At 42.5% G+C, this 22,018-nt stretch overlaps 1 protein-coding gene across 1 annotated transcript in view; it reads right to left on the reverse strand.

Moving 5' to 3' along the window:
• DNMBP (dynamin binding protein) overlaps positions 1–5,347 on the reverse strand; it is a 114,263-nt gene extending 108,916 nt beyond the window's left edge. Inside the window, exon 1 of the mRNA XM_061162374.1 lies at positions 5,250–5,347. The gene's annotated coding sequence lies outside the window, so the exon portion shown is untranslated. The remainder of the gene's footprint in view (positions 1–5,249) is intronic.
• Between the last annotated feature and the right edge of the window lie 16,671 nt (positions 5,348–22,018).

Genomic DNA, 22,018 nt, shown 5'->3' on the forward strand with positions numbered 1-22,018 from the left:
AAGCTAATATCAAAAAGATGTTAAGCCTCCTTCAAATAATTTATAAATTCAGTGTAAGCCCAATAAAAATTTCTCACAAAATTTGAGGAACTTGATAAACATACTGCAAACATTATATGGAAAAGTAATGACCCCAGAGTAGCTAAACAAATTTAAAAATAAAAGAGATGGGATACTTGCTGTGCCAGTCATGAGGCTGTATTGCCAAATCACTGTAATAAAATTAGAGCAATAAAAAACAGAGCAAGAACTGACAAACTAATGGAACAAAACAGAGGCTTAGGGATAGACTAGCGTATCCATGGAAACCATATAGGAGAAAGAGGGTATCACAATGTAATGAAAGAAATGATGGGTTTTTTGGATATGTTACTGGAAAAACTGGCTCATTAAATGGAGAATAATAGGGCTGGATCCCTATCTAACTCATGTGTAATGTGGACTCTAGACAAATTAAAGAAATAGCAATAACTTGGGGACTGGCAGGGCCTTCTAAAAACTCTAAAAGCATAAGACATAAGCCAAAGAATTTACTTATTTCATTATATTGAAATTAAGAATTTTTATTGATAAATGGACAACAAAGACACAATTACCATATGAGAAAACATCTACAAAGTGATGATGAACGAACATCTATAAACTGTCTTCCACGAGTCAACAGCAACAACACAGTAACTTCAAAATAGGCTAAGACAGGAATCAGTAATTTATAGATAAAACTATATGTATGAGATGTTTATAATCATTAGTAATCAAAGAATACAAATGAAAATGACAAGATACCACTTTGCCCCTATGAGATTACAAAAGGTGGAGACCGAGAGAAAGCTGAGTGTGGTTGGGACATGATATAAGACCCCTCGAACACTCTGGCAGAAGAGACTGGTACAGCTATTGTGGGCAGGCATCTGGCACAATCTGATCAAATTCAAGACATGAAACCCCATGACCCAGTGATTCCCTTCTAAGTGTATATCCCACACTTCTATTACACAGTTTTAGAAGTGGACAGGTATGAAGATGCTCACTGCAGCAATATTTGTGCTGGTAGGAAGTAGGGACAACCTAAGTATGTATTACACAGAGAGGAGATAAGCAAAATTGTGGTTCACACACGCACACAGAGCATGGGACATAATACAGCATTCAGAAGCAAAGAATTAGATGTACACGTAGAAACACAGGAGGGGAAAAAAAAGCATAATGAAATGCATCATTACCAACTAAAATGCAGGGAGGAGGATAAGGGGGAAAAAAAAAGACATCTTTTAGGCTCCTTGCATGTTTAACAAGAAGAATTCAAATGACCTATGATGAAAACAAAATTAGAATTGTTTCCTTCCCCTAAGTTTCCAACTTTCCTAACAACAAAAGCAACTTTGGTTGCCAGTTTTGTTGATGAGTAACAGCTTTTCATCCTTTTTCAAGCAGGAAGGGAAAAATTCAGGGATCAGCAGAGTACTAAAGGGATCAGGGGAGAATGGTCACGAAACAGTGTTTTTGTTCTCATGACCTCACAACCTGACTGAAAAGAGCCGATTACCTCTTGATTAGGAGTGAGATTAGGAGTGATTCAGCTAAGGGCACATCGGTGGCATCAACTTTTCACGTCCTCTGAAACTACTTACTTTCAGAACCTTTTCATATATATAATCCTCTAGCCTTCCCACAGAGATCCCACACTTCTTAGAATCTAAAAATTCTACAGCTAGAGAGCACCTGCTTATCCTAAGATGAGCAAACAAAGGCCAGGGGACTGCAGTTCAGGGTCACACAACTGGTATGAATGGGAAGCCCTCACTGACTGTGCCCTTGTCCCCTTTCTGTCTCTCTGGCCCAGCAGCCAAAGTGATTCTGTTAAAACATAAGTCATCAGAAGCTTCTCTGTCCAAAACGCTGAACAGGCTCCCAGCCCCCCCCACTCAGAGTAAAGGCCAAAATACTTTACAAAACCGCCTACACTGCTATGCACACCCTGTCCCCGACCCCAACTCCTACATCTGCTGCACTTTCCCCTCACCCACATGGGGACTGCTTGACCACCATGACCTCGCTGTCCCTCACACATGCCAAACATGCTTCTGCATTACGGTTTGGAACTTACTCACCCCTCTGCCTTCTGCTCATTCCCTCACTCCTCTCAAGACCTAGATTGAAAGCGATCTCAGTAGAGGCCTTCTTAGACCACTCTGCACTTTATGAGTGCACTCCTCCTCCTTTGCCACTTACACCTCTTTCTGTTTCTTCACAACACTTACAATCATGTGACCATGACCCATTCACACATTTATTTCCTGTCTGCCCCCATGCTACCAGAATATCTACTGCATGAGGGCAGGGCTTTTTCTGTTTTGTTCACAGCTATATCCCCAGCACCAAGAACAGATCTGGTGCTCCATTAATATTTGTTGAGCCTTGGTTTGTTTACCAATTCTTTCATCATAAGGTTGATCTGTGATATGATTTTATGACTGCTAGTTCATACCTTTCTGCCTTTCCAGGTGAGAGACTGATCTTATAATTAGCTCCTAGCCAACAAGACTAAGTTATCCAATCTTAAAGGTTAGTTTATTCAGATGATTTCCTAAGCAAGGCATAATAAGAAACTATTTAATATTAACTGAATTCATGTTTAAGGGTTGCCATTTCCTCCTCCAGGGGATCTTCCCAAACAAGGGATGGAATCCACCTCTTCTGCACCAGCAGGCAGTCTTTACCACTGGGCCATCTGGGAAGCCCACTGTGGGGTAGGTACTACATTAACTAACTTCAGAAATGACAGACTAATAAACCTAAAAAACAATGCAAGCCTTATATCTGGTAGTGGGTATGCAAACCTCCATTTGCATTCTAGTTTAATTGCTTTTGTCACTTTAAAAAGTTCACCAAATTTTAAAAGTATCTGTAATCTGAACAGTCACTGAAGTGTCTGTAATATGAGAAAATCACCTTTTGCTTATTTCAGCCCAACCCTGATAAAGTGAGTGGGAGAGATGAGAAGAATAACAAGTTTGAAGATTCACTAGGAAATCTGTTGAAACTGTTTCCTTCTGAGGCAGAGAAATGAGTCTAAGGGCTCTGGAGGCTTCCTAAATTGCAGTCTCCCAGTTTAGGGAGGATAAAAATCTATACACAGTCCCCTTAACCCTTTTTCAGAACCAGAGCCTCATGGAGTCTTGCACTATGTTCTAGTCTGAGTTTTTAGGAGACCTAAATGATGATTCAAGAATTAAGATTTATCACGTACTTTAAGAGGAGAAAAAGTGATGTAGGTTCAATCAGTGCTTGAAAGAGGCTCTGAACTGCCTCTTTTATGTGGATCAAAGAGCAATGTGAAGGGGTCTCTGCCCGTAAGAGGGACACTAAGAAGAAAGGAGCCAGAAAAGAAACAAGAGGTGGGAAAGGCTCTACTTTGGAGCTGCAAGACAAAATAATATGTACATATTTGGACAGATTGTCTACGAAGATTATCACATCTCGGCTGGAAATTCACACAGTATGAACACTGTATGGAAGACACCTTATCACATTTCTGAGGCAGAATGTTCTTGGCTTATTGCAAAAGTTATCTGTGCACTGCAGAGATCCCATCCCCAGGCCAGATTTTAGCAGCTCTCCACCATACACAAAGCACTCCATTACAGTCTCTAAATTTAGTGAATTCTATGTTAACACAGAAGTAATTTGAAAAGTCTCTTTTGACTTACATTTACTCAACAATGATGAAGTGACTGGGAAAATTGAGAGTAACACTGAATTTGAAGATATGCTATGCATGATGCAGAGTTTTAAAAAAAAACATGTTTTCTAAAAATCGTTATTGTCACAATAAGTGACATCTATTTCAAATTAACAGGTAAAATCAGGGAACTTTAGAGATGGGAGTCTTAGAGATCCTTTAATTCAATAATTTAGAGAAAAACAGGTGCTGAGGTTTAAACTAACTTGCTCATCACCTTGAATCAATTCTATGCCGTGAGTAATAAACACAGCAACAGTCTAAGAAACAACACCTGTATGCTGGCACATACTTCACTCTTCAATATACAACAAGGAATTAATCGAGCCTGTAACTTCAGCTATACAAACATGTGCAGCTAACCTATGTGCGCTAATGTCGCTTCAGTTGTGTCTGACTCTTCACGACCCCATGGACCCTCCAAGCTCCTCTGTCCAGGGGATTCTCCAGGCAAGAATACTGGAGTGGGTTGCCATGCCCTCATCCAGGGATCTTCCTGACCTAGGGATCCAACCCACGTCTCCTGTATGGGTAGGTAGGTTCTTGACCACTAGTGCCACTTGGGAAGCCCAGTTAATCTATGCTCAAACACTAAATATTAATGTTACCACTGGCCTGCCGCATTCCACACCAGTGATAGTGAAAAGAAAGCTCACATTACTATAAAACAATTACTGTAAAACAGACCTAAAGGCAAATTACTAACTACAGAATAATTTGTGAGTATCCTTCATTACTATATAAATGAGACAGACAATAAAGGATAGAAAGATTGCATGTAAAGTGGAGTTCTTTCACTTAAAATTTAACTGTATACACCAACCATTTTCCACAGCACCTAACTTGCAGCAGACCTGACCTGTTTGTAAGCCCAGTATTCCTTTATTCAACTGACAGCATGGACATCCTTTTTAAGGTTAGATGCCTTGAGAAATTGATGCCTGGTGGACACCAGTACCTGCGTCAGGAAAGCAGGTGTACGAAATTCCACCAGAAGCAAACTTGCATCTCTAGCCAAACAGGTCTTACTCTCGTTTCGGAAACCGTCCTTCTCTGCCTCCCTGACACAAAATCACGTCCTACTCCGACTGAAAGTGACGCTGTGTGAACCAAAAGAATTTCTTCATCTGTAAAATAACGCTGGATTTTTTTCCCAGAGTTTACAAATATCGCCTCATTGCCGGAGTGGCAGGGCGGTGCAGTGCAAAGATCCCTGGGCTTGCCTGACACAATTTAAAACGCCCACGTCTGCACCCCTCGGACTGCCGGCCACCTGGCTTCTTCGAGTCCCCAGCGCCTCCTAGGGCTCGACCGACCTGGACCGGAGGGCTCCAACGAGGGCCCGGCGCCCCGCTGCCTGTCGGAGGCTCCCGGCAGGGGTAACGGCCGCGGCCGGGCAGGGGCGGCGCAGGCCCAGCATCCCGGCGCGTCCCTCGGGGCCCGGGTCCCCTCCGCCCGCCGCCCCTAAAGACCGAACCGCCCAACCCGGCCTCGCCCGGCCCCTGACCTGCTCTCCGCTGCCCGGCGGTCCCTCGGCGCAGCGGGCAGCTACGGCCGCACGTCCCAGGCCCGCTGTCACCTCCGCCTCTGCAGGCAGCGGGCGGGTCAATCCCGCGTGACTCAGCGCCGCGGCCCCGCCTCCAGCCTAGGCTTCCGCCTCGCCCCGACCGCGCGGCCGGGGGGCGCCACGCTTCGTCCCGGCGCGCCCACCCCCTCAGGGCCAGCCCCGCGCTCTAGCCCCCAGACGGCCCGCCCCGTGACGTCAGAGGGGGTGACGCTCCAGAACCTCTACCCCGGGAAACTGAGGCAGCCGGCCGCGCGGCGCCGACCCAGCTGGGGCAGCTCGAGTGTCACCTCCCCGTGGCGCGTTCAGTTCTACGTGCAGCTCTCTCTGGTCGAAAGTTCCTTTCCTCCTTTGCTGATCCCTCACCCACTACACTCCCCATCCAACCTGGGCGGGGGGTGAGTTCCATTTAGAGAAGGCCCATTAAATTCCTGACTACGGTGCGGTCCTCTATGTTGCTCCGAGGTAGATCCTTTTATCACGTCACAAAATGCTTGCCGTTCACTTCGGCCTGTTTTTTTCTGAGGAACTTCTCTCAGGATTTCGTCAAGAATTTGAGAGTAAGGAATGACAGAATGCCAGAACTAGGCAGGGCTGAGAGCACGCTTTTAACTCGTTCGTGAATCCTTACAGGATGTTCTTTGTGTGTTAATGGCCATAAAGTCACACTGCTTGGCTTCTTGCTTGAATTTCTGTGCTTGGTTCCTGGGATCTATCTGGGAGATGCTCAAGAAGATGAAACAAGTCTATCACTGTGAACACATAACAGATAAACCTCTACAGATGGTCCCCACTTAAAATTGTTGGACTTAAGATTTTTCCACTTTAGGATGATGAGAAAACGGTAGGCATTCAGTAGAAACTTCAGTAGGATTTTCAATTTCAACCCTTTCCTGGGCAGGCGATTTGCTGTAGGACACTCCTGATGCTGAGAGCGACAGTAAGCCTGCTCCCAGTCAACCACAGGATAAGGAGGGCAAACCACCAATAGGCTTTCAACCATTCTGTACTCATAAACAATTCTGGGTTTCACTTTCAAAATACACTATTCAATAAATTACATGAGATATCCAATGCTACTGCTACTGCTAAGTCACTTCAGTCGTGTCCGACTCTGTGCGACCCCATCCCTGGGATTCTCCAGGCAAGAACACTGGAGTGGGCTGCCATTTCCTTCTCCAATGTGTGAAAGTGAAAAATGAAAGGGAAGTTGCTCAGCCATTAGCGACCCCATGGACTGCAGCCTACCAGGCTCCTCCGACCATGGAATTTTCCAGGCAAGAGTACTGGAGTGGGGTGCCATTATCCAATACATTATTGTAAAATAGGCTTTGTGTTAGACGATTTTGCCCAACTGTAGGTTAACGTAGGCTTCCCTGGTGGGTCAGTGAAAAATCTGCCTGCAGTGCAGGAGACCCGGCTCCATTTCCTGGGTTGGGAAGATACCCTGCAGAAGAAAATGGCAACCCACTCCAGTATTCTTGCCTGGAAAATCCCATGGACAGAGGTGCCTGGCGGGCTACAGTCCATGGAGTAGATTAATGTGAGTGTTCTGAGCACGTTAAAGGTAAGTCAGGCTCTAATGTTGTGTATGTTAGTTGTATTAAATGCATTTTGGACTTAGGATATTTTCAAATTACCATGGGTTTGTCTGGACATCCCACTGTAACTGGAGGAAGATCTGTATTTCAAAATTCTCATCAGATATTGTTTCTCCTTTCTATTACTTGTGTGTGCTTGTTAAAATATATGTAACATCAGTCAGTTCAGTTCATTCGCGCAGTCATGTCCGACTCTTTGCGACCCCACGAACCGCAGCATGCCAGGCCTCCCTGTCCATCACCAACTCCCGGAGTCCACCCAAACCCATATCCATCGAGTCGGTGATGCCATCCAACCATCTCATCCTTTGTCATCCCCTTCTCCTCCTGTCCTCAATCTTTCCCAGCATCAGGATCTTTTCAAATGAGTCAGCTCTTCGCATGAGGTGGCCAAAGTATTGGAGTTTCAGCTTCAACATCAGTCCTTCCAATGAACACCCAGGACTGATCTCCTTTAGGATGGACTCGTTGGATCTCCTTGCAGTCCAAGGGACTCTGAAGAGTCTTCTCCAACACCACAGTTCAAAAGCATCAATTCTTCGGTGCTCAGTTTTCTTTATAGCCCAACTTTCAAATCCATACATGACCACTGGAAAAACCATAGCCTTGACTAGACGGACCTTTGTTGACAAAGTGATGTCTCTGCTTTTTAATATGCTGTCTAGGTTGGTCATAACTTTCCTTCCAGGAGTAAACGTCTTTTAATTTCATGGCTGCAATCACCATCTGCAGTGATTTTGGAGCCCAGAAAAATAAAGTCAGCCACTGTTTCCCCATCTATTTGCCATGAAATGATGGGACCGAATGCCATGATCTTAGTTTTCTGAATGTTGAGCTTTAAGCCAACTTTTTCACTGTCCTCTCACTTTCATCAAGAGGCTCTTTAGTTCTTCACTTTCTGCCATAAGGGTGGTATCATCTGCATATCTGAGGTTATTGATATGTAACATAAAGTCTACCATTTTAAACATTTTTAAGTGTATGGTTCTGTGGCTTTAAGTACATTCACATTACATCACCTACATCCATCTCTAGAACTTTTCATCTTCCCAAACTGAAACTGTATTCATCAAACACCAACCCTTCCTTCCTCTCTCTCCTCATCTCCTGGCTACCACCATTCTGCCTTCTGTCTCTATTAATCTGACTGCTCCAGGTACCTGTTGTAAGTGGAATCATACAGTGTTTATCTTTTGAGTTTTTGTTTGTTTTTGCCACACCAGGGACTGAACCCAGGTCTTTGGCAGTGAAAGCCCAGAGTCCTAACCATTGGACTGACAGGGAATTCCCAGTGTTTGTCTTTTGTGATCGACTTATTTCACTTTGTATAGGTCCTCAAGTTTCATCCATGCCATAGCATATGTCAGAATTTCCTTCCTTTTTAAGGTGGAATAATATTCCCTTGTATGTATATACCACATTTTATTTGTACATTCATCTGTCAATGGATGTTTTCCATCCAACATTTGCTTCTACCTTTCAGCCATTATGAACAATGGTGCTGTGGATGTGGGTGTACAACTATCTGTTTGAATCCCTTCATTCAGTTCCTTTGTGAATATGCCCAGAAATGGAATGACTGGGTCACATGATAATTCTATGCTTCATTTTGGGAAGAACTACCATACGGTTTTCCATCTTTGCTTTTTGATGCATGTGCACACTGTGGGCAGAAAACTGTCTAACATATCAATATCTTGGATTTTGACAAAACTTAGCAAATGTGTCATTTGCCTGTAAAACAGTAACTTTTCTTCTCTCAATAATAAGTAATTAACATCACAAATCCCCTGGCTTTATTTTTGAAGATACTGTTCCTATTCAGCTAACCACAGTTTTGTTTGAGTTTTGGGGATGTGCTTTTCTACTGGTTTTTGGACAGAATCCAGTATGCCACATGAAGGGGGAGGGATAAATTGACAGATTGGGATTGACAATACAGACACTACTACACATAAGGTAGATAACTAATAAGGACCTACTGTATAGGACAGGGAACTCTACTCAATACTCTGTAATGGTCTACATGGGAAAATAATCTGAAAAAGAGTCGATATACCTATAACTGTCTCACTTTGCCGTATACCTGAAGCTAACACAACACTGTAAACCAATTATACTCCAATAAAGTGTTTTTTTTAAGTATGCTATACAAAATCAAGATGAAATTAAAATGAAGCACTTCATTTTAAAAAGAAAACAACTTTGGATGTCTAAATGTACACCCAACTCACCTGGAACCTGTTTCTTTTACCTGAGTCAGTTTCGGAATGATCTGATAACTGAATCTAAAACCTCTGGAGGTTTAGTGAGTTCAGTTCAGTTCAGTTGCTCAGTTGTGTCCAACTCTTTGTGACCCCATGGACTGCAGCATTCCAGGCCTCTCTGTCCATCACCAACTCCCGGAGTTTACTCAAACTCATGTCCAATGAGTTGGTGATGCCATCCAACCATTTCATCCTCTGTCGTCCTCTTCTCCTCCTGCCTTCAATCTTGCCCAGCAACAGTGTCTTTTCCAATGAGTCAGTTCTTCACATCAAGTGGCCAAAGTAGTAGAGTTTCAGAATCAGCATCAGTCCTTCCAATGAATATTCAGGACTGATTTCCTTTAGGATGGACTGGTTGGATCTCCTTGCAAGGATCTTGTTGGATCAAGGGACTCACGAGAGCCTTCTCCAACACCACAGTTCAAAAGCATCAGTTCTTCAGCGCTCAGCTTTCTTTATAGTCCAACTCTCACATCCATACATGACTACTGGAAAAACCATAGCTTTGACTAGACAGACCTTGTTGGTAAAGTAATGTGTATGCTTTTTAATATATTGTCTAGGTTAGTCATAACTTTTCTTCCAAGGAGCAAGTATTTTTCTAATTTCATGGCTGCAGTCACCAACTGCAGTGATTTTGGTCCCCCAAAAAATAAAATCTGTCACTGTTTTCCACTGTTTCCCCATCTATTTGCCATGAAGTGATGGGAGCAGATGCCATGATCTTAGTTTTCTGAACGTTGAGTTTAGTGAGTACCCTAAAGGCTAAGAAGCACTGCCCTAGGGCATTGTAAAGATTCTAATCATCAAATGCAAAACAATAACTCATCAACAATAATTTACAACACAACATTTGCAGTGCAACAGGCATTATGCTAGATGTTTTCCATTCAGCCTAACAAAGACAACCAATAAACTCCCTATCCTCATGTCCACATTTTAGAGAAAGGTTGTTGTTCAGTTGCTAAGTCCTGTCCAACTCTTTGCAACCCCATGAACTGTAGCATGCCAAGCTTCCCTGTCCTTCACTATCTCCTGGAGTTTGCTCAAACTGATGTCCATGGAGTCAGTGATGCCATCCAACCATCTCATCCCCTGTTGCCCCCTTCTCTTCTTGCCCTCAATCTTTCCCAGCATCATGGTCTTTTCCAATGAGTTGGCTCTTCGCATCAGGTGGCCAAAGTATTGGAACTTCAGCTTCAGCACCAGTCCTTCCAATGGATATTCAGGGTTGATTTCATTTAGTATTAACTGGTTTGATCTCCGTGCTGCCAAGGGACTCTCAAGAGTCTTCTCCAGTACCACAGTTTGAAACAATCAATTCTTCAGAGCACATCCTTCTTTATAGTCCAACTCTCATGTCTGTACATGACTACTGGTAAAACCATAGCTTTGACTATAAGGACCTTTGTTGACAAAGTGATGTCTCTCTTTTTTAATACACTGTCTAGGTTTGTTATAGCTATTCTTTCTAGGAGCAAGCGTCTATTAATTTTGTGGCTGTAGTCACCATCCACAGTGATTGTGGAGCCAAAGAAAATAAAATCTGACACTGTTTCCACATTGTCCCCATCTATTTGCCATGAAGTGATAGGATTGGATGCCATGATCTTTGTTTCTTGAATATTGAGTTTTAAGCCAACTTTTTCACTCTCCTCTTTCACCTTCATCAAGAGACTCTTTAATTCTTCTTCACTTTCTGCCATTAAAGTGGTTGAAAGGTTGTTTATCTGAGGTTGTTGATATTTCTCCCAGCAATCTCAATTCTACCTTGGGCTTCATCCAGGCAGGCATTTCACATGATATACTCTACATATAAGTTAAATAAGCAGGGTGACAATATACAGCCTTGACATACTCTTTTCCCAATTTTGAACCAGTCCGTTGTTCCATGTCCAGTTCTAACTGTTGCTTCTTGTCCTGCATACAGGTTTCTCAGGAGTGAGGTAATGTGGTCTGGTATTCCCATCTCAGTAAGAATAGGAAGAGTTAAAAAAAAAAAAAAAGAATAGGAAGAATAAGGTAATCATTAAGAATATGAAAAGTAAGGTAACAGACAATAAATCATTAAACAAATGGTATGCCAAATAATTACAGGGTATGGTGAATGCTGTGAGGGAAATAAACCAGATGATGTGATAAATTAGGCCTTAGGGAATTGAACCCTAATACCCTAGGCATCCATTGTATATAATGAATTGATCTCTCTCCTATACAGGGGAATGGCACAAGTTATACCTGGTCCTTGAGAGAACTGAGAATGGAGAATGGAGAACTGTGAACTGAGAACTGTGGTGTGTTCTGCGGTTTAGATGAGGATCTGGTCTGATAAGAGCCAAAGTAAGAAGTGGAAACTTTCTTTGAATATAGTGGTTGAGGGTCAGGAAAGTCTCTGCGGACGTAACCTTTACTTGTGACCAAAATGATGAGAAAGAACCAGCTATGCAAAGAGCTGAGGAAGTGTCTTTCCAGCAGAAGGAACTGAAGGTGCAAAGCCCTAAAGTGGAAAACAATTTGATCAGTTGCAGAACAGAAGAGAAGCCTGTGTGAGAAAGAAATCAAGTACTATAAGATGAAATGATAAAACAAACAAGAGTGAAGGTCTCCTGGGCCTGATGGGCCGTGGTAATGAGTTTGAACTTCATTTTAAGTCAATGTACTGATACATAATAAAATGTCCTCGATTGAAGAGACTGAAATAAAAAGGACCAAAAGAGATATGCATGTGGAACCTCTCTGTTAACAATAACAACAATATCCTCCTGTAGAATACTAAAACAGAAAAGTTTAATTTTTTTCCTGGATAATCCTCAATAAGCCAAAATCAATTCCTGTAGATTTTGACTAACCACGTTGATCAAAACTATTTAGGTGTGTCATCCTTTGATCCCATGTCTGAACCTAAACCCACTCTATCAGGACACACTTAAGTGTCCATGACTGTTATAATGAACTGCATCACTAACAGTTTCCATGGCTGGCCGCAAATCAAAGCCGTTCCCCGTGGCTTCCCTCTGGAGCAATGTAGTAGTAGAATATACAAGGCAGCGGTTTAGCCTTTTATATCAGAGAAGGAAGAAATAGCACTTGGAGAAACACTAATAACTATTTGTCAAAATGGTGCCAGAATGCACTGGAATAGAAAGGAGAGGACTCCTATTGGGTGGAGGAAGGAAGGGTGGGGGAAGTCTGGCTCTCTTGGGGAGGAGTCCAGGGTGATTTTTGAGGAAGAGTATCTGTCTAGTGGACTTGCACTGAGGCAAGACCAGCTCCTAGATGAAGATAATGGAGGTCATTTAGCTCCATTTAGGAACAGACTCCAGTTGGCAAAAGTAAAGCCGATTACTATTTTGTTCTTTCTAGAAGGACTCTGTAAGGAAGTTCTGAATTCAAACAAAGGACCGTATCATGTTTATCTTAAGAGTTGCTCTTATATATTGATATAGTGTTTCCTAGGGGGCTCCTTCTCTTCCTATCTGCTTGCAGAAGCTTGAAATTGGTTTAATGAGGAAGAGGAAATCCTTTCATAATTAGAAGTAAAAATCAAACTAGCAAACAAACAAATCTACCTTAAAATGCTAATGCCTAGTCCAGATAATATTTTGGAAAATAATCATTCTCTTGTGTATCCATCAAAATATATTTAAGTGAGGACTTCACTCATTGTGCAATAGATAAGAACCTGCCTGCCAATGCAGGTTTGATCCCTGGTCTGAGAAGATTCCACATGCCTTGGAACAACTACCAAGCCCGTGCACCATAACTACTAAGTCGGTGTTCCAGAGCCCAGGAGCCACAACTACTGAAGCCCACATGCCTAGAGCCCATGCTCTGCAATTAGAGAAGCCACTGCAATGAGAAGCTCACACAGCATAACAAAAAGTAGCCTTAACTTGCTACAACTAGATAGGGAAAGTCTGAGCAAAGTGACAAAGACCCAGAGTGGCCAAAAATAATTTTTTTAATTAAACACACATGCACACATATGTATATATGTATGTATTTAAGTGACACTATCAGATTTCTTCTTATTTTCATAGGAGATAAGAAAGAAAGAAGATAGTTGAGAATCTGGAAGGAGGTAGCGGAAGGAAAAAAAAGGGGAAGCTGAAATACTAAACACAAGTTTATAGTAAATGTTCATTGGGACCTGACCTTATGTTAAGAACTTCCCATATATCATTTTTTCTTTTATTAATCATGAAAAAATATTATCATAAAAAAAAGAAATAGAACCTGGTTGCCATTTGAATAGCATCAATAATTCTTTAAAAATAATTCACAAACCATCTTTATTTTCTTTCCCAGTTTGTCTACATTAATGAAGAAAGATAATCAAGATCATCATTTTCTTCTCCAAATAATATTGGTGGTTTGGTTTATTCTTAGCACATATCATGTCAACAACCAGGCAAGTAACTGTTATCTTTAGCTTATAAATGAGGAACTGAGGCATCCTGGGGCTAAACAGCTGGCCTAGTGCTTCCACACTTCACATAATTCACTCTCAGAAAACCATCACAATAATTTTTGACTAAATGGATACCACCTTCCTAAATTTTTAAAATATTTTTACTTATTTTTTATTTAATTTAATTGTTTGGCCATGCTGCCCAGCATGCAGGATCCTAGCTCTCCGACTAGGGATCGAACCCATGCCTCCTACCATGGCACCAAGTCTTAAGTACTAGATCACCAGGAAAGTCCTAAAATATGTTTATTTAAATTTACTCACCTTATTTTTTAAGGAAAAACTTGTACCACTCCCATAAATGCAAAACCAGTATATAGATTGCAATTAATAGGAGATAATCTTCAAAACAAATACATTGAAAACAAAATGGTTATTAAATTCTAATTCTGAGCTTAAGGGCTACTCTCCTCTTGTTAAAAAATGAAAACAGCCAATGTTAGAAAGCAGACCACCTTACCTGCCTCCTGATAAACCTATATGCAAGTCAAGAAGCAACTGTTAGAACCAGACTTGGGACAATGGATTGGTTCCAAATTGGGAAGGGAGTACATCAAGGCTGTATATTGTCACCCTGCTTATTTAATTTATATGCAGGGTACATCATGTGAAATCCCAGGCTGGAAGAATCCCAAGCTAAAGTCAAGATTGCTAGGAGAAATATCAACAACCTCAGATATGTGGATGGTACCACTCTAATGATAGAAAGCTAAGAGGAACTAAAGAGCCTCTTGATGAGGGCAAAAGAGGAGAGTGAAAAAACTGGCTTAAAACTCAACATTCAAAAAACTAAAATCATGGCATCCAGTCCCATCACTTCAAGGCAAACAGATGGGGGAAAAGTGGAAACAGTGACAGATTTTATTTTCTTTGGCTCCAAAATCACTGTGGACGGTGACTGCAGCCATGAAATAAAAGACTCTTGCTCCTTGGAAGAAGAGCTACCACAAACCTAGAGAGCATGTTAAAAAGCAGAGACATCACTTTGCCAACAAAAGTCCATAAAGTCAAAGCAGTAGTTTTTCCAGTAGTTATGTATGAATGTGACAGCTGGACATGAAGGCTGAGTGCTGAAGAACTGATGTTTTCAAACTGTGGTGTTGGAGAAGACTCTCTTGAGTGTCCCTTGAACAGTAAGGAGATCAAACCAGTCAATCCTAAAGAAAAGCAACCCTGAATATTCATTGGAAGGACTGATGCTGAAGCTCCAATACTTTGGCCACCTGATGGGAAGAGCCAACTCACAGGAAAAGACCCTGATACTGGGTAAGACCGAGGACAGGAGGAGAAGGGGGCGACAGAGGATGAAATGGTTGGATGGCATCACTGACTCACTGGACATGAGTTTGAGCAAACTCTGGGAGATGGTGAAGGACAGGGAAACCTAGTGCTGTAGTCCATGGGGTCAGAGAGTCGGACACAACTTAGCGAATGAACAACAAGAAAGTCAGAACCCAATATAGACTTTCTCCTTGATATATTCAGAAAGATCTAAATAAATTATTAAGAGAATAACTTTTTCACTATTTATTGCTTGGTTGGAGCATCAAGCAAAATTGTCTCCTACATCACTTGAATTGTCCTGAAGAATATCTAGAGTGAGTCTTTATCCATATTTGTGATTCTTTACCCATATTTTGGGAAATACCTGATTTCCCAAGATAACAGAGCTTGAAAAGGACAAAGTTAGGTTTCAAACCACCATCTGCCAGTCTCAAAGTCTTTCCACTGTGCAATGTGGGCTCGCCACTCAGACAGTTTCAGAACTTTGCTTTGAACCAGTCCTGTTTTTCTTCTCCTGGCAAAATTGTATCTTCCTGTATCCACGAGGCTTAGTGATGTCATGACCTTCAAAGTCCTTCCTGAAAATATGCCGGGAACTATATATCACACTCCAGAGGAAGACTGACTCTTGCATGGCCTGGTGGAACTGTGCTCTTTTGATGTGACCCTGTGCTTCTTTAACACAGTCTAGGAATGTTTCACCTGCTTAATAGCTAACGCCATGCTGTTCTCACTTGTGTCCAACTCTTTTCGACCCTCTGAACTGTAGTCCCCCAGGCTCCTCTGTCCATGGGATTTTTCAAGCAAGAATGCTGGAGTGGGTTGCCATTTCCTTCTCTAGGGGATCTTCCCGACCCAAGGATTGAACCCACGTTTCCTGCAGCTCCTGCAATGACAGGCATATTCTTTACCACTGAGACACCCAGGAAGCCCAATTGCTTCATAGACTATTATAAAAAGTGTCTGCCTCTCCCTCTCCTCACATAAGCTAAATTCACAGAAGGCAGAGACTAGTGGATTTATCTTTGTATCCTATTGCCTAGCAAACTGCCTGGCACATAGTTGTATCTAATAATATTTGTTGAATGACTGAGTTCACTTGACTTAAGAAACACAGTAAAATTAAAACGATGCTTGAGTTTAATAAATTATAATGTTCTTTTGCTGCTTTTGCCTATAACCATCCATTCTCTTTTATTTGGTAACAGTGTTTTTTAAAACAAACAAACAAACAAAAAAATGGGAACCAACTCTTCTACACTAGGTTCCCATCCTCACTCTGCGCCTTCTGCGAGTGGTCATATAACCCCGGAGTGACCAGACTCATCATGATGATTTTAGGGACAGACATGTCACCCAATCTGCTCTTGAAAGCCAGGCCCAAGAATCAATAGTTTGTTGCTAGGCTGACAAAATACAAGCTTGAAGCTGCTACTGATCATCTAGTCCCACATGGGGAGAATGTGTATGAGAAGAAAGTCACCACCGAAAGTAATAAAATCAAGAAGTGGAGAAAGATTCCAACCCAATAACTGGGGCACCTGGTTCCAACTGTGTCTGAAAACCCTTTTTATAAATTTTTAGTTATCTGAACCACTAACAGTCCCATCATTAAACTACTGGTTCAGAAGTGCCAGACTGAGATAAAATGTTTACTGTTCCCTAGCAAAATGAGAGAAATTTCATTGATAATACATTTTTTAAAAAAAATTGGCTCCTTCACCAGGTGAAGCCACATCCCATGTGCAGCAGGGCCCTTGATGCGGTGAGGGCAAAGGTGCAGGGAAGTTGTGGGAAATGAAGAGAATGGAGGTAGAAGAAGGAAAGATTCATGAGGGGAAGGGGCATGGGGAGGAACAGTAAGCGCAGAAGGGAGGAATAAGAGAAAGTGAGAGGGAAAAAAACCTTTATACATAGTGAAATTTAACTTCTGGGAGGAGGGAGAGAATGGATGTTTGCTTAGGCATTTGTCCAGAGGGAATGTTTACTCATGGTATAATAGCCAGAATGAAGTTAGTGTTGAAGTGAAGTAATAGGCTAGGCAGAAGGTGGGCATGATGGAGTGTTGATGGGAGTGTGTGTATTAGACAAATCATGGTAGCAATAAGTGAAGATGATGCTCCAGACCCATGAACTTTGACTTCTCTCATCCTGATGGCACATTTGTCCCAAGCCAGTCTATCCCACTTTCTCAATCCTTGTTTTTGAGATGACTGGTCTTATTAGGGGTATTTTCTCTGGCCATGGAAAAAGTGAATCTTACTGGCTCACTTATGACTAGATTCAATGTGGTTTGGATGCTATGCTGAGTTGTAGACCTTTGCGAAGTTAAGCTTCTAGCATGTTAGATCACACACATACACACACACACACACACACACACACACACACACACACACACACACACACACACACCTTTAGACCCAGGAGATGCAGCCGCACACACACACCCCTTAGACCCAGGAGATGAAGCTGTGCACACACACATATACCCTTAGACCCAGGAGATGAAGCTGTGCATACACACATACACCCTTAGACCCAGGAGATGCAGTTGCTAGAACCATCCATGCTCTGGTTAGCTGAAGGGTCCTTGGCCTTGCTATTCCTTCTGCCTATATTTTTTATTCCTATTCTTTGTAAGCTTTTCCTTTTTCTTATCCTTTATATCTCAGCCCAAAAGTCACCTTTTCAGAGAAGTCTTCCCAAACAATCCTATTTCAAATAGATCCTTATAGCATTTTCTCTCTCAGCACCACTTCTCAGCTACTAATTCTTTTTATGTATTTGTTTATGAACTTGCTTTGTTCTTTGTCTCTCCTTCAAATCCTCAAACTCCAAACAGGTAGAAACCATGTCTTTCCGGTTTACACTGTTTCTTTGCTCTTAACACAGATAATACAGGGTTCGATTCATAAATGGGATTCAACTACCTGTCAGATGAATGAATTAATAAATGAACTGCTCTCAAATCTTATCTTTGGTCTTTCACAGATTAAAAACTTGACATTGTTCTCAGTTCAGTTCACTAAGTTGTGCCCAACTCTTTGTGACCCCATGACATTGCTCTACTGGGGTTGTATCTTATTAGAATAAAATTTCAAACTGTAAGAAATTACTTTTGGCTATTTAAAATGGCTCCTGCTGGAGAAGGAAATGGCAACCCACTCCAGTATTCTTGCCTGGAGAATCCCGTGGACAGGGGATCCTGGTGGGCTGCTGTCCATGGGGTCTCACAGAGTCAGACACGACTTAAGCAACTTAGCATGCATGTATTGGAGAAGGAAATGGCAACCCACTCCAGTGTTCTTGCCTGGAGAATCCCAGGGACACAGGAGCCTGGGTGGGCTGCCATTTGTGGGGTCGCACAGAGTCAGACACAACTGATGTGACTTAGCAGCAGCAGCAGCAGCACCTTTCAAACAAGAATCTAAATTTGTACTGGATTTAATTTCTTAAAAATATTGAACTAAATAAAAATTTAACTTGAAAAAAAAATAAAAAATAAAATAAAATATAAAATAAAATGGCTCCTGCTCTCACTTTTTCTCCAAAATGTCCTGAAGGTGGACAGAAGAACTTGGGATGTTACACACTATTGACTCTGGTCCTTTGGGAAGGGCAGAAGAGCCTCCATTTAAAGCATTTAAGGAACCATTCTGTCTACAGAGTCTTTGGACATGCTTTACATTTTTCTTGCTTTAGTATTTGTGCCAATGGTACATCTCCATAACCCAGTAACAAGCAATTTGGTGCAAATGATGGGCACTATTTGAAGCCAGAAACCACAGTTATCCGAAGGATAAATTCCCTGCTGTCAGAGATATGTATTCTTTAGAGAGAGAGAAAATGGGTAAAGTTGCCTATACTACCCCTCTTATTTAAGAAGAGTTGTATGTTTTTGTTTTTTTCCTGTGCTAGGTTCCACATACATTCATATGAGGTAGAAGTACTGGCAGCCTTACCATTCAGTAGGGTGAGCACAATTGATTATTATTGTTTTATTGGTTTATATCCTAATTTACAAAGCAATTCAAGATAGTTTATATATTACTAATAACTTTCTATTGTGTTTAGTCGTGTCTGACTCTTTGTGACCCCATGGACTATAAACCACCAGGGTCCTCTGTCCATGGTATTTTTCAGGCAAGAATACTGGAGTGGGTTACCATTTCCTCCTCCATGGGAACTTCCCAACCCGGGGATCAAATCCATGTCTCCTACACCTCCTGCACTGGCAGGCAGATTCTTTATCACTGCACCACTGGGGATTAGCACCAACATAAGAGGCTTCAAACAGCATGAATGCATTATACCCAGCTTCTATTGGTCAGAGGTCTGGACGTGGTTGAACTGGACCCTCTGCTCCCATCTCTCAAGACTATACCCAAGTATGGGCCTGAGCTCATTCAGATTGTTGGCACGACTCATTTCCTTGTGGTATATGACTGTGTCCCCATTTTCTTGCTAGTTGTTAGCCAATACCACTCTCAATTCCTAGGGGCTGCCTCTTTTCATGTGCAATTCACAACCCAGCTGTCTGTTTTCTTCCTCCCAGGCCTGGGAGAGAAACTCCCTGATAGTAGAAGGCTGGTCTGATAAGGTCAGGTCCACCCAAGATAATCTCCCCTTTGATTAACTCAGAACTGGCTGGTTTTGAATCCTGATTACATTTGCAAATTCCTCTTGCCATATCTGTCCCAAGTCGCTTCAGTCATATCCAACTCTTTGTGATCCCATGGACTGTAGCACACCAGGCTCCTCTGTCCATGGGATTCTCTAGGCAAAGAATACTAGAGTGGTTTGCCATTTCCTTCTCTAGGGGATCATCCTGATTCAGGGATCAAACCTGGGTCATATGGTGGAACATAAGTCAGGGAGTGATATCTTGGTCACAAGGCCCATCCCACCTGCCAGGGGAGGGTTTAGACAAGAAGCTGAGATCATGGGGACTCATTTTAGAATTCTGCCTATCATGGTTTACAATAATAATTTTTAAAACAGATGCTCAAGGGCTTCCCTGGTGGTCCAGTGGTTAAGAATCTGCCTTGCAATGCAGAAGACACCAGTTCAATCCCTGGTCTGGGAAGATCCCACATACCACAAGCCAACTAAGCGCACGCTACAACCACTGAGCCTGCACTCTGGAGCCTTGAGCTGGAACTACTGAGTCCATGTGCAGCAGCTATTGAAGCCCACATGCCCTGGAACCTGTGCTCAGCAACAAGAGAAGCCACTGCAATGAGAAGCCCATGTGCAGCTAGAGAGTAGCCCCTGCTCTCTGCAACAGGAGAAAGCCCATGAGCAGCACTGAAGACCCAGCACAGCCAAATAAATACACATTAAAATGGATGCTCAAAACTATACTAGATAAAAAGAAGAAAAACAGTTAAAGAGGAAAGAATGAGGAGGGAAAATGTGAAAATAGTCATGGAATCATTCACTCAACAAATATGCTTGCTGTATGTATATATACCAGGCAGGCTGAAAGGAAAGACAAGGGAGTCACAGCTTACCAGAGCAGGATCTTCTAGAGGCACCAGTGCCAGGTCCAACAGTCATTAGGTATCATCCTACCTTAAAACTGGAAATTCTCCTCCTAGTCACATGAGGAGGATCACTGGGTCAAGAGTCTTCAATTTGGAAGGAAAAGTGCTAGGAGGAATAAGGAACACTAAAGACTTCCAGCACAAGAGATTTTTAAAAAAGAAAGAATAGACTTGACTCATCCCCTTAGGACCTGCCTCACTTCCAAACTCGCCTTTGCACCTTTAAGTCCTTGATGCCCCTGTAAGCCTCACTGGTTTACAATCGACCCAGCTGATGAGTTACAATCCTCCAAGGAGAGTCCAGGGCAGAAGCTGCCTTCTCCTGCCTACTGATCTATAAGAGTATCACCTTTAACTCCAGGTGAGGTTGATATTATCTCCATTTTTTTTTCCCAGGTGAGTAACCATGATCAGAGATGGTAAGTTACTTGTTCAAGGTCATGCAGCAAATAAGGAGCAGAGCTAGGATTAAACCCAGGTCTGTCAGAGTCCAAAATTCATGCCCTTAATTACAGTATTCTTCCCCTGGGAAACATTATCTATCTAGGCTGGCATTTTGTGTGGAAGATTTAAAATAAGATCCTAGATATAAAATAGAAAGGATACTCTCCAGAAAAGTGCTGGACTCAAAGATGGAGGATGTTTCTTCATGTCCTCTGAATTCTGCCTCTCTCCCCCATTAGCTCTGATTTCACATCCTTCCTCCACATATGAGAAAATTTTATACAGTCATGGCCAGACCCTGTATTTTCCATATAATAGTCTGTCTGTATTATCACCTCCAGCTTGAGTGAATTTTACTCAGCATAGCCTTTAAGGTTTGGTTGAAAACCTGCCATCTCCTTTAGTGCTTAAAATCCTCAGGATGGCAGGCCAGGAGGGCCTGAATGAGAAGGCTGCAAGTCTTGAAGAGGTCAGGGAAGCCATGGGGGCTGACAGGAAGCCTCTGGCTCAGTCATGAGTTGCCTGGTGGTCCCCACCCCTGCTGTTCCGCCCAGGTCACGTTCTCACCTGGCTCTCAGCAGTCTCTGCAGTGACTCAGCCTTGCCGCTGCTCCAGCCAGCTTGTCAGGCTATAGCCAGGGTGAAGGCTCCAGATTTGATTCTGCCTCTCCCCTCAGTGGAACCCTTCAGTGGCTGCTTGTTCTTCTCAGGATAAAGTCTGAACTCTGTAATGTGGTTCAAAGGTCCTGCAGGTTCTGGTCTCTCCCCACTCTACTGACCTCTCTGGGTACCTCACTCGCTCCCCGGTGCTGAATCTCTCACAGTTCCCTGAAGGGTCCCCTCTCCCGTGCCTCCAGACCTTGGTACTTGCAGTCCCCCTCAGCCTAACTCTGGCTCCCCTATCTTTCACTACCCCTCTCCCTGCCCCCGACCAACGCCTCTTTATCTGACCTTGTTACATCTCACCGTAGACTTTACAAATTCCAATATGACTTTCCTGATCTTCCCAAGATTATGCCAGGGCCCTTCCCACAGCTTCCCTGTCCCCGCACGTCAGAGTTCACTTAATCATAGCAATTATCACAAGGCAGTGTAAT

The sequence above is a fragment of the Dama dama genome, chromosome 15 (genome assembly GCF_033118175.1).
Source record: "Dama dama isolate Ldn47 chromosome 15, ASM3311817v1, whole genome shotgun sequence".
NCBI lineage: Eukaryota > Metazoa > Chordata > Mammalia > Artiodactyla > Cervidae > Dama > Dama dama.